Source organism: Pinus tabuliformis, chromosome 9 (genome assembly GCF_031772625.1).
Source record: "Pinus tabuliformis cultivar Carrire ecotype Pingquan chromosome 9, CPIR1, whole genome shotgun sequence".
In the NCBI taxonomy this organism is placed as follows: domain Eukaryota; kingdom Viridiplantae; phylum Streptophyta; class Pinopsida; order Pinales; family Pinaceae; genus Pinus; species Pinus tabuliformis.
The window spans coordinates 866,808,379-866,823,643 of NC_142307.1; positions in this window are offsets into that span (position 1 = coordinate 866,808,379).

A 15,265-nucleotide genomic window follows, 5' to 3' on the forward strand; every position below is an offset into this window, starting at 1 on the left:
TCATTGGCAAACTCAATCAATGATTGTGCAAATCTCATGCACAGCTATAGTCACAACTGATAGTAGTCTCACCCTTTCACCCACCTCTAACACTTGTCTCCACTGAACTGTCCATGCACTGAGTTAACTGATGTATTCTTTAGTTGATTTATGATTTAATAATTAGTGAATTAATTAATAATTAATTCACATCACTCATCACTAGTATATTTGGCAGTTAGACTAAATACAACTAGTTCAACTAAGTCAAACTGAACACAACTCCATCAACTCCTCAATCAACTCCACCAAACTCAATAACTTGAGTTATAACTGAAGTCCATCATGAAATAGTTCAACTAACCCATAGGAAAAGCGTATTTCCTTCTGGCAGTTTCATATGCCACATCTGTAGCTCGAACTGAAGTGTTGCAAGAGGATAAGATAATGTTTATAGTCCAAATATTATTAAGAGCTAATAATATTCGACTGTTCTATTTTTTGACTGGCAGTCTAAAAATAGACTCCGCCCATATGTCTAAAAATAGAGGTCCATCTCTTTTTACCAACATGAGCAATCATCCATAAATAGCATCCTGCAACTCATAAACATGATCCATATGTCTAAAAATAGACATAGCCTAAAAATAGACTTTACGCCAAAAATAGCCTATGGGCCCACATAGTGAAGGCGACTTCTTTTCACTAAGCTCCATCATCTTTTTGCATTTTCAAAACTCCCTCTCAACAAGATATGGATTATCTACAACCCCTATCGTGCCTCTGTGGTATTCGAATTTTCTCCTGGTGAACGCCTTCGTCAAGATATCAGCATCCTGATCCTCCGTGGGAATGTATGAAAGTAACATGATTCTCCGCTGCACACAATCTCCGATATGATGGTACCCGATGTTGATGTGCTTAGATCTATCATGAAATACTAGATTAGCTGAGAGTTTAATGCAACTCTGGCTATCACAATAAATCACAGTAGGCTCCAAGTGTGACCTAAACAACCCGACCAGGATCTTCCTCATCCATATAGCCTCGCATGTAGCCAAACTTGCTGCCATATACTCGGCCTTTGCTGAACTGAGTGCCACGGATCTCTGCTTCCTACTGTACCAAGAAACTGTTGTTGACCCGATACTAAAGATCCCTCCAGATGTGCTCTTTTGTCCGTTGGGCTCCCTGCCCAATCTGCATCTGTGAAGCCACATAGCTTCACCTCATCCTCCTGTCTGTACCACAATCCATATCCCGATGTGCCTCTGAGATAACGCAATACATGCTTGCTTGCCTTCTAGGAGAGCTTGGTTGGCTTAACCATAGCTTGTGAAAGCTGGTTAACAGCATAGCATATATCGGGTCATGTATTGACTAGATACATAAGCGACCCCACCAACTGTCGATAAACAATGGCATCCACTACCTCCGCTGAAGTAGCATCCTCCTTCCTCCAACCTCCAGGAAGAGGAGTATCAACAGGCTTGCAGCCATGCATGTTGAACTTCTTCAGTATCTCCCGGGCATACTTACCTTGAGAAACAAATATTCCATCACTGCGCTGCCAAATTTCCAATCCCGGGAAATAATGAAGGAGGCCCAAGTCCTTCATCTCAAACTCTCTAGCAAGATCCTCCTTGCATGAAAGTATCAACAGCTCATCTCCCGTCAAAATAAAATCATCTACATAAAGTACAATGATCAGCAACTTACCCTCCACCACAATCTGGTATAGGTTAGGATCCGCCTCACTCTTGGATAATCCAAGTCTGGTGAAATAATTGTCTATCCATGTTTACCAAGCACGAGGTGCTTGTTTCAACCCATACACTGCTCTCTTGAGCCTGCACACATGTGACTCGCTGCTGAAGATCTCAAAACCTTTGGGCTACTATATGTACACCTCCTCCTCAATGACTCTGTTGAGGAATGCAGTCTTCACATCCATCTGATGGATGTGCCACCCCATCTGCGCTGAGAGAGCAAGAATCGTCCGTATGGAAGAATACCTTACGACAGGTGCAAAGGTCTCCTCATAATCGATCCCCTCTATTTGTGAGAAGCCTCGGGCAACAAATCTTGCCTTGTAATTCTCCACACTCCCGTCAGTTGCCTGCTTCACTTTGTAGATCCATCTCGAACCCACCACTGATTTCTCCTCCGGTCTTGGGACAATCTCCCATGCACTATTTCTAACAATCGAATCATACTCTTCCACCATGGCATATACCCATGCGGGATCCTCCACAGCTTCCTCGAAAGAGGATGGCTCAATCACGACACATTTTCTCACAAGAACCATGTATCCATTGTACCGATCAAGTGACTTTCTCTGTTTGCGCTGTGCTGTAGGTGGTCCTACAACCTTCTCTACATCTTAAGCCAGTCGCTCAGCTTCTGTAGTGCACTTTCGCCCTCTGATAGTTGGCGCTGTATGAGTGGTCTCTTCCACTCCATGAACTTCATCTTGTGGCTGATCCACATCCTTAAGCTCATCCTTAGGAACTAATAGCTCCTCATCTTCATGCAAGTGTGGCTCCCTCTCAAGCGAACACTTCATGGCTTTCTCCTCCTGAAATTTGATATCCCGTCACACAATAGTCTTGTGACTGTCTGGAAAATACACACGACAGTTGTGGGGCGTATCAGTGTACCCCACAAATATCCCAACCTCTACAGTCAACTCCAGCTTCTTCCTGGCATCCTTCGTCACATGCATGTAAACAGGAGAACCAAAAATCCTCAAATGGGAAATATCAGGCCTCTTACTAGAATAAGCCTCCTCGGGTGTACTCATGCCAAGTATCTTGTGACGACAACGGTTCTGCACATATACTGCAGCATTGCATGCCTCCGCCCACAAGTGAAGGGGTAGGCCTTGATCATGCAAAATCGCCCATGCAGCACCCACGATCGTTCTGTTCTTCCGCTCAGCAACCCCGTTCTGCTGTGGGTTATGGGGAGCTATGAGCTCTCTTCGAATCCCTTCTGCACTGCAGAAGTCCTTGAACTCACCAGAGATGAATTCACCACCATTGTCGCTCCTAAGAGCCTTCACCTTCTTCTTCGATTCCTTCTCAACCAGTGCTTTGAACTCACAGAAATTTGAGTATGTCTCGCTCTTTTTCTGCATGAAGAAGATCCAGCACTTTCGAGAGAAATCATCAACAAAAATCACATAGTACTTGTGCTTTGTTTTCGAAGCTACTGAGAAAGGTCCACACACGTCTGTGTGAATTCTCTCAAGGATCATCGTGACATGACTATCCTTCTCGTGAAAGGTGGCTTTCACAAATTTTCCTAAAGTACACCCCTTGCACTGATCTAACTGCGCAAGAGTGCCTTTAGGAAGCCCAGTAGAAATCTGCTGCAGTATCTTCAAGGCTCCATGGTGAAGGTGGCCCAATCTCCGGTGCCATAGCTCGCCATCATCCCAGCTCACCAATCCTTCTACCTTACATGTCATTGCTACACAACCATCTACATGCAATTGATAAAGGTTCTTGACTCGAACCCCTATCTTCCGGGTTTCTCCAGTTGTCTTACTGCGCAAGAAAGCCTTTCCCTCGCTGAAGACAACATCATATCCCTTGTCTTCTAACATCGCCACAGAGATAAGATTCTTCTTCAATCCTGGAACATGCATCACTTCCTTCAATACGAAGGGTTTACCAGACTCCCTCTCAAAGGAAATGGTACCGATACCGGTCGCACTGTATCTACCATCATCGCCCATCTCGATGTGCACTCCAAGATCTTTCTCATCCAGATCAGAAAAAAAAAAAAAAAAAATCTTGATCTCCTATCATGTGAAAAGACGCACCACTGTCCAAAAACCATACCGATCCCATCACACTTGATACCAAGCATGCGATCAGCGAAAAATCTAGCTCAACTTGCTTATTTTTCTTCTTCTGCGGACAATTTGTGGCATAATGTCCGTGCTAGTGACAGTGAAAGCACTTCACCTTGGACATGTCCTACTTCTTGCCTTTCGCACCGGAATGAGAAGCTTTCTTGTTCTTCCCCTTCTTTGCTTTGGCAGCCAAAGCGCGATTTTCTTCATCGAATGCCTTTGATGAAGATCTGTCCCTGGTATTCCGCCTAATCTCCTCTTGCACAAGATCAGACCAAAGTATCTCCCATCCTGGAAATTTCTCCTGACCATTGACAGAGTCCTGATAGGAATGCCAACTCTTTGGAAGACCAAGGAGAGCCAAGCTCACCAAGTCCTCATCATCGACAGTCACCCCCACACTTCCCAGCTCATCCCGACATTGGGTGAACTTCGTGAGATACTTGGGCATACTGTCTCCTTTCTCACACTTAATGTTTCTGAGTTTATCCTTGAGCGCCAACTTCCTCTGGTCGCTCTTTCTTTGGAATAAATATGTTAATGCTTTCCACATCAAGTATGGAGAAGCCTTTCCATGCAGGCTGGATACAATGTGATCCTTCATGCCCTCCAACAGAATCCTTCGACACTTTGATGTATTCTTTTGCCAAGCCTCAACTTGAGCAGCATCAGTAGGCTTTGGGACCTTAGCCTCTATGAACTCCTTCAACCCATTGTCATATAACACTGCCTCCATCCTGTCTTTCCATGCAATATAATTCGATCTGCCTTTAAGGGCATACTCCAATCGCAATCCGTTGAAAGACATTTCAACTTCGACACCAAGAAAACATTGTTGCAAATTCGAATTCCACCAGCTCAAAACTCAACCACTTCTGATCTAAAATTTGTGAGAACAAAGTATTTCTCGTACAGATATTGACTGTATGGGAATTTATCGGATATCTCACCTTCCAAAAGAAGGATGAATCCAGAGGCTACTTGGCCCGATTATAGACTCTGCCTGAAGAAATAAAAATGTAATCACTTTCTAAATAATAGATCTGATGATCAACTTCACTCTGATACCATGTAGAAATTTGAATAATATAACACTAATTCACAGAGATTATCCTGATTATACACTATTTGCGGAATGCATGCATAATACATAACCTCCTCTACCATTGATCATCAATTTGTGGAATTAAAAAACCAATCACATGCGCACATTGAAACATCAATCACACATATCAACATAGTATGTAATGGGGAAAGCATATAGTTGAAAACCCCCAACTATCTGTATATTATAATGATAGAGAACATGTAACACAATACTCCTCACAAGTACTCAGTACTATCTCCGCATGCTACACACAAACTAGCTCAGATCTGAACAAGTCACGGGTTCAAATCTCCTCCACGGTTTGCCTGCCTCTACTGCACAATCCAAGTTGAGAAATAGATCAGATCCAAGTTCGAATCTCCTTGGCTTGTACTGCGCAATCCTCATTGTAAATCTCAATCAATGATTGTGCAAATCTCATGCATAGCTATAGTCACAAATGATAGTAGTCTCACCCTTTCACCCACCTCTAACACTTGTCTCCACTGAATTGTCCATGCACTAAGTTAACTGATGTATTCTTTAGTTTATTTATGAGTTAATAATTAGTGAATTAATTAATAATTAATTCACATCGCTCATCACTGGTGTATTTGGCAGTTAGACTAAATACAACTAGTTCAACTAAGTCAAACTGAACACAACTCCACCAACTCCTCAATCAACTCCACCAAACTCAATCACTTGAGTTTTAACTGAAGTCCATCATGCAATAGCTCAACTAACCCATAGGAAAAGCGTATTTCCTTCTGGCAGTTGCATGTGCCACATCCGTAGCTCGAACTGAAGTGCTGCAATAGGATAAGATAATTTTTATAGTCCAAATATTATTAAGAGCTAATAATATTCGACTGTTCTATTTTTTGACTGGAAAACTAAAAATAGACTCCATCCATATGTCTAAAAATAGAGGTCCATCTATTTTTACCAACATGATGAATCATCCATAAATAGCATCCTGCAACTTATAGATGTGATCCATATGTCTAAAAATAGACTTTGCGCCAAAAATAGCCTGCGGGCCCACTTAGTGAAGGCGACTTCTTTTCACTAAGCTTCATCATCTTGTTGCATTTAAATACTTGCTTTGAGTGCTTTGTTCAAGGGTGACACAACTGACTCTTGTTGCCATCAATTATGGAAGTAAAGTCTCGTTCCCACTCTTTTTTGCAATATATAATTTTTTGTCTTTTTCGTATTTAAAAAGCCTGAAAAAGAATAAAATAATTCCTATGGTACAATGGAAAGAACGAATGTCTAAATATAGATGCATTCGTTCTTAGGAGTGGAACATTCCTATTCTCAATGTAAGGTGACAAAATTAGTCAATGACACTCAAATGAATCTTCTTTCCACAGGCATAAGGTGTCAAGTTGCAGAGACTAAGTGATTACAAGGTTGATTTTGCAGAAAGACAGCGTCAAAAAGTGGCTTATACACGAGTCCAAGTGAAGTTGTATTAAGGCTAAAAGGTACAAATAGTCAACATGTAATGCAGCAATACAACTCAACATGTGGGAGCCTCTATGGTATAAATCCAGAAAAATAGCGAAGAAGAAGAGGAATGAGGCTTCATCGCAAAGTCATGGAGAGACTAAAGAGGACTCCCGAGCCTAAGAACAAAATTTTGGCATGGGTTCCCAGTGACAACAAGGTACTATCAAGGGTGCCCATGACAAGGTAGGCTCTACCACACAAGTTATGACACTTCTAAGCAATGAGAAGGTTATTCATCATATCTTGATGGGGTCAATCCTAAGGCTAAAATTGAAAAGGAAATTGATAAATCCATAATGCAGGTGAAAAACCTAACCTATATGCCAGTTTTAAGAACCAATACCTGTCAGAGCGGATCAACCATAAAATGCCCAAAGGAGGTCTTCCAAGTTCTGTAGACATAATTAGGAACACTATACAAGAAGGTAATACATCCCATATATAAACTTCAGATAAAACCTTGTGTTATGGAATACAAAAGTTGAAAATGTGTAACTTATATGTACGATATGGTATAGGGAACCATGCAGCCTTGAAACTTACGCATAATAGTTCTTCAGGACAAGCCCCTTGCAGGGCTTAGGCCAAGGACTCCTTTGGTAGTTAAAACTCATGGCTTCAAAAAGCTCCTCCTGTGTAGGCAACTCAACTTCCAAGAAATCATGAGAACTAGAAGGATCAAAAGAGGTAATTAAGGGGTCCCATGTCCCCATAGGAGAAATCACTCAGTCAATTGTTAGGACCAAGTCTCGAGAAGGAAAATAATAGTTTAAAGGATCCTTCTCACAAGCAATTAAACATTGAGGATACAATGTCACATAGTTCACTTGTGGCTGAGTAGAGTCTACCTGAACACTTGGAACATACCAAGGGGTATTATGTAATAAATTCAAATTATGGGGGTGATTATCAAATGCAAGTTGATCAATAGTGATAATATTTTTATTATGAGAAAACTACATCACTCGAAAGAGTGAAGACACCAAAGCATTCATAGCATAGACAAAATCACGCCCAAGTGGCATATTAAAGTATAAAGGGTGATTAACCACCATCATATCGATTAAGACAATATTCCCACCTAAAGTAATAGGAAATTGAGGAAGAACACCCATGTATTCATGAGGTCTTCTATCATAGGTTAACAACTGAATATCAGCTGCCAAAAACTTTGGAGAACCCAAAGCTTTCCAAGTCAAGGAGAATATAATACTTGCAGAGGATCCTTTATCCACCATACATTAATAGATGTTTGTGGAATTAACTCTAACCCTTATTTGGAAAGGTGTAGCAGAAGGAAGACAAGGCTCGACAAGATTATCCCAATCAAAGGAGAAACTCTTGGAACTTGGAGGGAGTACACTCGAAGAGACCGGAGTTCCCCCTAGACAAGAAGACTTCATACTAAAAATCAAGAAGATTGTGTTGTTAGGCACTTCACCCCCAAAAAGAGGAGTGGAATCAGCCAGAAATTGCACTGGCTCAACCACTTCATCAACCAATGGTTGATTGGACTGTTGAGAAACCATAACAAATTCAGGAGTAGAAGAACCTTCAGACTTGGACCATAACCTTTGTACCATTGAAGTACCAGGGAAAAAATGATTAATATGGTCTCCCTTACATAGATTACAAGGGAACTTTGGCTTAAATCTTCTACGCCTAGGTTTTTTATCAACATCCATTCCACCAACATGACTAGCAGTGGTTGGTGGAGAGTCCCCAACATGACTCGCAGAGGTTAGTGACTCTTTCCCAAGAGAGATAAGACTTATGCCCCCAGTCCTACTCACAGAAGTAGGTAAGTCAACAAAAATATGACTCACAGAGGTAGGTGACCCATTGCTAGTATGACTTGCAGTGACTAGACTTATGCCCCCAGTCCTACTCACAGAAGCAGGTGAGTCAACAAAAATATGACTCACAGAGGTAGGTGACCCATTTCTAGTATGACTTGTAGTGACTAGACTTATGCCCCCAACATGACTTGCAGCAGCTGAAATCTCATCTCCAACATGACTTGCAGGGGTTGGTGATGATTCATGGATAGAACTATTCTTCTTCTTCATCCTCTTTCTCTTATTTTTAGATCTCTTATTACAAGAGGGAGGAGAAGATGAAAAATTAACACTCATTTGATTCCCTTAAAATAAATCATTCATTCGAGAAGCTTCAAGAACATTTGAAATATTCGGAGTGGACCACAGCCAAACTGGTAGTCCAACATTCAATCCAGGAATATTTGTAGTGGACATCAAGGGGGTACCAATGTCCAAAGAAAGGAAAAGCACAAGGATCCCCTTTTGGAAGGGTCCCTTGGTTGGCCTCCATAGGAATATTGGCCATACCCAACTTATACACAAATCCTTCCCTTATGGGATCGTACAAATGAATTTCGAAGAAGAGAGATGCACAATCAAACCTTTACCCTTAAGGAGGAAACTCCACAACTTTCAAATAAATATCAAAACCCTTTCAAGACCAGTGGAGTGGTTGGACAGTCACACAGAATCTAAGGTCCAAATGTAACAAGACAAATCCACCTAAATCCAACTAAATACAAAGAGAAAATAGCATTCCACTATAAAGCCCTAAAGATGCAACCAATCAAGTAACTTCCAAGTATTTCCACTCTGGGTGATGAGGACCAGACACCAAAATACAAGAAAGTGAAGTAAATGACCTTTCGAAGATAGTTTGTGATAATTACAGCCCAAACCTACCAACGAAGGTAACATAAACAGTTACACTAACCCCCAGACAAAATCCTTTGTCGGTGCAAGTACCTGAGCTTCATAAGGGCACCCTCCAAAAGTACTAATGAGAATGATACAACATTTGTCTCAGGTACCACGGGTATTCCCCCCCCCGCCCCAGTCACCTATGTGGTCCCTAGGAATGGCAACTAAGGTCACCAATTCATATTGGAAGCCAAGGGGAACAGTCTTTGGTCAGGATCTGACAAGTAGGAGAGGGGTTATTTCTCTTCCCTACCTTCACTCACCCTCGTGCTTAACTCCCAGAAGAGAAGAGATTTCTTGGAAAACTTAATGACACTAGATTTCACTCTTTTAATAAACTTATATGTTTAAATTCAGAGTGGCCTTGGAGAGTTAACTCTCCACAAACATAATCCAAGGCCCTAAATGATCTAGACTAGTTGATGTAACTATGAAAAATCAAAAAATTCTAGTTCATTTTAATTTAGTGCTTGATTTTAATGTATATTATTAAGTCAAGGGTAAAAATGAAATAGGATCTTGGAGAGCTTGAAAATTAGCTAATTGTTATAGGATAAAACACCTTAGGGTCTGGGTTGAGAACCCCAACAGATCGAAGGGCATACACCAACAAGAATCAAGCAAACAAGCAGTCCTAATGCTTAAACTACTAAAGTGGGATGAAGAGATAGTAACCATAGGTCCTACATTTGAGGATGCTCCCGTAGGGTCCAAACCCTCTGCTTCCTCCAATGATTCAAAGCTTACAACTCATTCGAGAAAATCTTATATACTAGAAGTAGTTCAAATCATATTCAAGATACGAATGTTAGATCATATAAGCATATAGATATAAAACATGAGATCATACATAATTAGACCATAACATTAGTTAAAGCATAAAGATCATCACATAAGGAACAAGATAGAGCTTCTTTATTGATGTCTGCAAAGAATGTGGAAGAATACAACTTGATTCGACCATGCATCCAAGCGAAACCTTCCTCTGGATCCATTCAACCCAAGCCTCAACAATCCTCTTTCAAATGCATACACATAGATGCCATATAAAGGAGATGGACATATCTATGAGGAAACAAGGGTTTCCTATAGTTGGGAATGCAGGAGGCACAAGGATAAATCAAACTTGATCAAGGACCAATTGGATATAATATAAATATCCTATCTTTCTCTCCCCATTTAGGCCTTCCCATGAGGTGTATTTATATCACCCCAAAACAATTGTTTCAATTGGGACACAATTAGGCCACGGGCTCTTATAGGTGGGCTTCCGGTGTAACCCATAAATCCTACCCATAAAATAGGGATTTATATTTTTTTAATATTTCTAATTATATATGCAGGTTGGGTATAGGTGGACCCACGCGTTCACATGCTTTTTGAAGGGCAGAGTCATGTATGGAATATAAAATAATGTTTTTTAGTAAATGGACCAAGTCTGAAGGGAAAGGGCTACCCAAGGCAATGACTCATAGCATCAAGTATACAATGGTGATAAATGATGCTATAATGCTAATTGTTGTCTAGAGTCATTCATTCAGGTAGAGAGATAGACTATACACTTGTAGGTTGTGCTCAAGATTGAGCAAGCATATCTATTTCATCTTTATTCTCTAATTAATGCAATACATATAGGAAGTGGTTTTGAGCAGTTTCTTTCCCCTAGATAAATCTTTGTGCATGTGTGATGTTTCCTTTTGAATGTCTATGATTTATGTTCTATATGGTGAATTAACTTTCATAGATAAGTATAGTAGCTTCAAGTATTTTTATTTAGGAAATTTCATGAGTAGTTTTGAATCTACACATTATTTTCTACATGGTATCAGAGCAGGATTCACTGTAGAGCAGAGATGTCGAATTTGTTATTGCAGGCGGACTAGATTTGCAGGATTAATTCTTTAGAGCTAGAAGGATGGATTTCCATGGAATAAGGCTCGAGTATGACCTTGAGGGAAGCTTGAATTATGTTGCTTGGAAAGACAGCATGGAGGCAGTGCTGGAAGATAATTGGTTGAAGGAATTCATTGATAATGATATTCTGAAACCAACAACATCTAATGCTCAGGATCTAGCAGAATGGGAGAAGTGTATAGCCCAGTCAAGGAGAATCATATTGGAGGGAGTACAAGACCATATTGTCTCAAATATCCATAGGAAAAAGACTTTGTATGCAATGTGGCAAGCATTGACATATATGTTTCATAATAATAGTGACCACAAGAAGTTAGCACTCAAGCAAAAGCTTTGAAATATCAAGATGCAGAAGAACAATACCATTCCATAGTACTTGAGCAGGTTCACATAATTTCGTGATGAACTTGGTCAATTTGGTGTTACTTTAGTAGAGGATGATTTCGTAAGCCTAACCCTTCTATGCCTCCCCAAGATATGACACATCTACCAAGATTTGGTGAAAGGGAGGAGAAAATACCAAATTGGGAATGTCTACAGTCCGATTTGGTATAGGAGGAAGTAAGGCAGAATACCAGAGACATGACTTCATCCAAGGGAGAGGATGAAGAGAATGGTGCCTTAGCTGGAAAGGTAAAGAAAGGGAATGGGAAGAAATCCCAATCCAAAGCAGAATCTAGTCAAGGGGGGAAGAAGAAAGACTTTTCCATCATTAATTGCTTTCAATATCATGAATTCGGGCACTATTCCACAAAGTGTCCACACAAGAATACAAGCAAGAAAACCTTAGAAGGAGCAGCAGGCGAAGCTTTGGCTTCTTAGTTCAAGCTTGTATTTACTCTCATTACATGCATGGACAGCACAGTGATGGGGAGCATGTGTTATTCAGACAACAGTGTGTCATTCGAATAGATATTTTTTTAGTGATTTGGAGAATAAATATCTCCAGATGCACATCTAGATGGGATATCATGGAAGGTCTAGCGCAACCAAGATTGGTACAGTCACATTTTAGAGGAATTCGGTCTCCCCTCTCAAACTCAAGGATGTGATGTGTGTTCTAGGTCTAAAGAATAATCTTGTCTCTATTGCGGTTTTGGAAGACGATGGTTATGATGTGATCTTCATAAAAGGAAAGGAATTCCTAAGACAAACAACCATGGGACAGGTGAAGCAAAGCGGGGTTCATTTCAAGCTAGATGTGGAGGATTGTGTTGCATTAAATACAAAGGCAAAGAAGCTGAAGAGTCACGATATCAATGAAATTTCGAATAGAATACTTGGCCATATGCATCATGGTGCTTTGAAGATCATGCAGCAAATAACCATATACCTCCCCAAAGGAGAACTAGAGAATCAGGATACATGAAAATGGTGTACCTTGGGGAAGTACACAAAATCCACTTTCAATGATCAGGATAGTAGATCACATGCAGTCCTTGAAAGTATCCACTCTAATGTTTGTGGACCTTTCTTGACATCCTCCACTTCTAGGCACAAATAGTTTTTCATTTTTATTGATGACTACTCACAAAAGTGCTAGTTCTTCTTCATGCAGAAGAAGGATGAGACTTTCTCCAAGTTCTTAGAATTCAAATAATTTGTCAAGAAAGAAACAGGTGAGAAGGTGAAGGCTCTCGGGAGAAATAATGGAGGTGAGTACATGTCAAATGAGTTTAAAAATTTATGTGTAAAATAAGGCATTCGATGAGATTTGAAAGCGGCCCACAACCCACAACAGAATGGGGTGGCTGAGAGGAAGAATTGCAGCATTGTGGGAGTAGCGAGGGTGATGTTGCACGACCAAAGACTACCTTTGCACTTGTGGGTTGAAGCATGCAACACAACAGTCTATTTGCAAAATAGGAGTCCTCATCGGATTCTTGGAATGATTACAATGAAGGAGGCTTTCTCAGGGAGGAAGCCAAATGTGTCACACATTAGGATTTTTGGAGCCTCTATTTACTACCATGTCTCCAAAGAATTAAGGAAGAAGCTAGAGTTGATAGTAGAATTGGTGGTTTTTATGGGTTACATAGAAACTCCCCACAACTATCGTGTGTACATGCCATCCCTCAAAATGATATTTGTGTGAAGGGATGTAAAATTAAATGAATAAAAAACCATGTGGTGCTCTCTTGAGAGGGAGCTTCAGATCCCACGAGACGAGGATATTTTAGCTCCAAAAGAGGAGCCTCAAGATGTTGTGGAGAAGCCACAAGTTGAGGATTAGAGAGTGGAGATATCCACTCAATCATAACCATCTAGAGAAGGTAGGAAAGGGACTAGAGAATTTGAGAGACATGTGCAGGATGCGAGGAAAATGTGGGTGTTCCTTCAAATCAGCAAAGGTAGAGAAGGTCACCAGATTGGTACATTGGCTACATGACTCTAATGACTGAGCTAGTAGAGGCTGAGCCATCCTCTTTTGAGGAATAAGTATAGAAACCATTATGGGTTGATGCAATGGTGGAGGAGTACGAATCCATTGTAAAGAACAATGTTTAGGAAGTGGTCCCAAGACCAGCGGACAAATCAATTGTGGGTTCAAGATGGGTCTTCAAAGTGAAGCATGCAGTTGATGGAAGCATAGAAAAGTACAAGGCTATATTTTTTACCAATGGGTACTCTCAAGTTGAGGGGATTGACTATGAGGATACCTTTTCTCATGTAGCAAGGTACTCATCTATCAGATAAATAATTTCTCTGGCTACACATATGGGGTGGAAGATCCACCAGATGGATGTGAAAACAACATTCCTCAATGGAGTTATTGAGGAGGAGGTGTATATCAAGCAACCAGAAGGATTTGAGAATTTTGATCAAGATTCTCATGTGTGCATACTCAAGCGAGCTTTGTATGGTATCAAGCAAGCACTTCATGCTTGGTACACCAAGATCGATAGCTATCTCACTGGTTTAGGCTTCACCAAAAGTGAAGCAGATTCAAACCTCTACCATATTTTGGTAGAAGGTAAATTGTTTATTATTATTTTATATGTTGATGACTTGATTTTGACTAGTGATGAGTAGTTGATTAGATCTTGCAAGGAGGACCTTGCAAGAGATTTTGAGATGAAGGATATGGGCCTAATGCACTACTTACTCGAATTGGAAGTATGGCAAGGTGATTGGGAACTTATTTTCTCTTAGTGCAATTATGCCAACGAGATACTTCATAGGTTCTACATGGACAGGTGTAAACCCATGGAAACTCCTCTGGCAACCAACTGGAGGAAAGAGGATGCTAGTTGAGGTGAGGAAGTGGATACGACTGTTTACCAGAAGTTGGTGGGTTCACTCATGTATATTGTGAGAACACAACCAAATATGTGCCTTGTAGTCAACCATCTGAGCCAAGCTATGGTCAGGCCAACCAAACTATTTTGGAGGGAAGATAAGCATGTTCTACGGTACCTTAGAGGAACTACCAAGTTTGGAATTTGGTACAGATGGACAAAGGGAGTGAAGCTATGTCACTTCACAGATGCAGATTGGGAAGGGAGTCCATCAAACCAGAAGAGTATGTTAGGTGTAATTTTCAGTGTTAGGCCTACAGTGGTTTCTTTGTACAACAGGAATCAAATATCTATGGCACTCAACTCAGCAGAAGCAGAATACATGGTTGTAAGTCAAGAAGCATGTGATGTGATCTAGATGAGAAAGATACTTGTTGGCTTGTTTGGTCAAATGATGGATCCAACTATGATTTACTGTGATAATCAGAGTTGCACCAAACTCTCTAAAAATCTTGTTTTTCATGATCAATCAAGCATATTAATATATGGTATCACCATCTATGGGATTGTGTGCAGAGGCAGATTATGTTGTTGCAGTACATTTCGATAGAGGACCAAGATGTTGATATTTTGACAAAGGCCTCACCAAGAGGGAAGTTTGATTTGCATAGGTACAGGATAGGGGTGGTTGATAATCCTTGTCTTGTTGAGAGGGAGTGTTGAAAATGCATCAAGAAAATATCAATTTGACTTTTCCTTTTTAAAACCAGAGAAAATTCGAATTTCTATTTCAGTAGAAATCTTGGAGGTAGTTAATTGAGGTGACATGACACTTTTCACTTACTTAACTCAGTTAATTCGAGTTTGGGAAGCTTGAGTTCAGTTCAGTAAGATTGATTGCTAATTTGTAACAATCTATTTCAGT